Raw genomic sequence first — 2901 nt, 5'->3', positions numbered from 1 at the left:
CACGTTATTCTGCGGGCTTTTAAGCCGCGCAATATGGATACCAGCCATTGGATCTGAAGTATCAGATCAACGGTCAGAGTTGATTGTGCTACTTGGGGTTTTTCCACGGGATTGGCCTCCGCGCGGGTTACTTTTTGACCGCTGGATCGCTAGGAGTCAGATCTTCGATGGGTTTTGGGGAGCGGACTTTGTTTCCACTTGCCCGCTTTCGATTCCAGGGCAGTCCCGACTTTGTTCCTGTTTGTGTTTTAGAGGTTTTGTCGGATCTTGGAGTTTTTTCACTCTCCCTTTGTGGGAGTCTGAACCTCTGTGTTTTCACTCTCCCTTTGTGGGAGTTTGTTGTTTCTTGTGTAAGATCTGTAATTTTTCACTCTCCTAAGTTAATAGAAGGACCGTATCTTGCTTTAGCAAAAAATATAATTACTATTTTTATTTAAGAAGCCAACATAAGACATTCAAAAACATTTTATTATGAAACGCTCAATGATCCTTTTTATTTTATTTTTAAAAGAAAACATAAGACATTTGAAAAAAGAAATTACTAAAAACCCCTTAATCTTTTTTTTTTACTAGAAATTATCTAATCATTATGAATTATTGTAATTATCTTTGATTTTATATACGACTTGACATTTGCCAATATTCAATTAAAATTTTTTTTATCATTTTTTTGAATATTATAGAAATTATCTAATCATCATGAATTATTGTAATTATCTTTGATTTTATATAAGACTTGACATTTTGCGAATATTCTATTAAAAAAATTAATAATCCATTTTATTCTTTATTATTTTTTTATAAAACTCATTATATAAGAAAGAAATATAAGACATTTCAAAATGTTTTATTACAGAGATTTGAATTTGAATTTTATTCTTTATTATTTTATTTTAAAACCTCATGTATTATCTTGATAGAGATAGTAATTATATCATTTTTTTAATATTTAATATTATATAATATATTTATTTTAAACCCACATTGAGGAAGTTGAAAATATATGAAACAAGGGTATATTAGTGGGTCTTAAAACCCATCATTTATTTTGATAAAGATAAGAAAGATTACATTAATTTTTTAGATTCTCTTAAAATATATAAAAATATATATATCTTTTATTTTGATATTGTTTAAAAAAATTAAAACCCATCATATATTTCGATAAATAATAATTTTTTAATATTCTTAAAAAAAATTATATATATTTTTATATTTTGATATTTGCTATAGGAAATCTCTAAAAAGCTTTTTTTAAATCATTTTCAGGTCTCTGAACTCTTCCTGATCCCACCACCGCCACCCCTGCGTAGCGCAGGCCGATTGCGGAGCAGAAGCCTCATAGGCATCGACGCAGAATTCCATGTGGGAGGTGATGAACGGCGCCTTGGCCCAGTCGGTTTTCTCCAGACCCCCTCGGGTGGCCCAGTCATCAGCATTCCACAGGCTCGAATAGATCTTCATCGGCTGGTTAAATGGGTACCTCACGCCCAGATCCTTGTTGTTCTTGAACACCCGGATTGGTACCTCATCTACCAAAAATCTGCGCCCAAAAAAAAACATCACACCAAACCATATTAAACTAAAAGAGGTTCATTGTAAAATTACATGCTACATTTGCATTTGGCTCTGGTTCGATAATAAATAATGGGCTCGAGAATGGGGGCTTACACAATTTGGTACATGTTCCAGAGCACAGCATAGGAATGGTAATCCTTGGTGGGGTCGAACCAAAGGTATATTCGATGTTCTCTCTCACCCTTCCTGCCTGTAAATACATTGGTCTGAAGAATGTAGGGTTCCCCGGACTTGTTCCCCAAGAATTCAAAGTCTATCTCATCGTGCTCTGCAGTCTGAGAAGAAAGCTGCCCGCACCAAAAGAAATATAGATACATAAACAAGCAGAAGCAGACTTAGACCCCCAAAAACCCTTAATATTATTATAAATACTTACATAAAAGGCAGTGACAATGCCAACAGAAGCATCGGGAACCAGCGTTATCTGCATACTAAATTGCCAAATAAATATGTCCCCTTAGACTCGAACCCCGCACCTGCCAACCCGTATTTCATCCCACATTGTTATTCCCACAACTCATAAAAGGATAAAACAACCCAAAAATATGCAGAAAGAAATCCAATGTATAATAGCTTACCATACTGTTTGTTGAGGAGAAGCTCGATCTTTCGACCGCCATGGAATTGTTTGATGTGATCTGAGCCCTAGCTGGCGACATAATTGTTGTGAAAGGGCACACTCACTGGCTTCCTGGGAGTGGTAGCCGTGGCAGCAGAATGGAGTAACAGAATGAGAAACAAAACAAAAAATTGTGTCCTCTTCATGGCTTCCGACGACCTTATTGGCGCCTGAAAATGAAGTTGTGCAAAGGAAGGCGAGCCTTATTTCCTAACGAGGATCCTAAGTATATTCCCATTGAACGCCAAAGCTGCGAAAACAATTCGCTGAGCAGTGATATAAATTTAGTTTTTCTAATTTAAATATCGAGTGGGAATGTTGAATTTGAAATTCTCTGAGGCAGATGGTGCATTGAATACATGAAATGAATGTCTAATCCACACTGGTCTAGATGTTAGATTGTCCAAAATCTGCATTAATTACATTGAATATTGGAGCTTGCCGGAGGTAGAGTGATCGAGTTACCGGAATATCCATGGATATGTATGGCTTTCATGCATATGTAGCATGCCTTCGGATGCACGAATGTCTTGTCACAAGTACTTAGCGCTCATTAAATAACCTATAGAGGTGGAAATAAGGCTCGCCACATTTCATATCTTAACTGTGATCTGATAGGTGGCGGATGGAGGTGGAAATCAATATCAGACGCAAAGTTTGGGCCGGTTTTCTAATTCAAATTTACAACTCAAATCGACCCGTCA

The 2901-nt window shown here is 36.2% G+C and overlaps 1 pseudogene across 1 annotated transcript; it reads right to left on the bottom strand.

The window, feature by feature from the left end:
- Positions 1 to 1254: 1254 nt before the first annotated feature.
- On the bottom strand, positions 1255 to 2343 carry LOC149197360 (xyloglucan endotransglucosylase protein 2-like; annotated as a pseudogene). Its single transcript, XR_016255164.1, has 4 exons — positions 2157 to 2343; positions 1955 to 2054; positions 1672 to 1865; positions 1255 to 1543 (listed from the first exon to the last, which is right to left on the bottom strand). The product of XR_016255164.1 is annotated as a xyloglucan endotransglucosylase protein 2-like (transcript).
- Between the last annotated feature and the right edge of the window lie 558 nt (positions 2344 to 2901).

This window comes from Pinus tabuliformis, chromosome 2_2 (genome assembly GCF_031772625.1).
Source record: "Pinus tabuliformis cultivar Carrire ecotype Pingquan chromosome 2_2, CPIR1, whole genome shotgun sequence".
In the NCBI taxonomy this organism is placed as follows: Eukaryota; Viridiplantae; Streptophyta; class Pinopsida; order Pinales; family Pinaceae; genus Pinus; species Pinus tabuliformis.
This window is presented reverse-complemented; position numbering and strand designations above follow the sequence as displayed.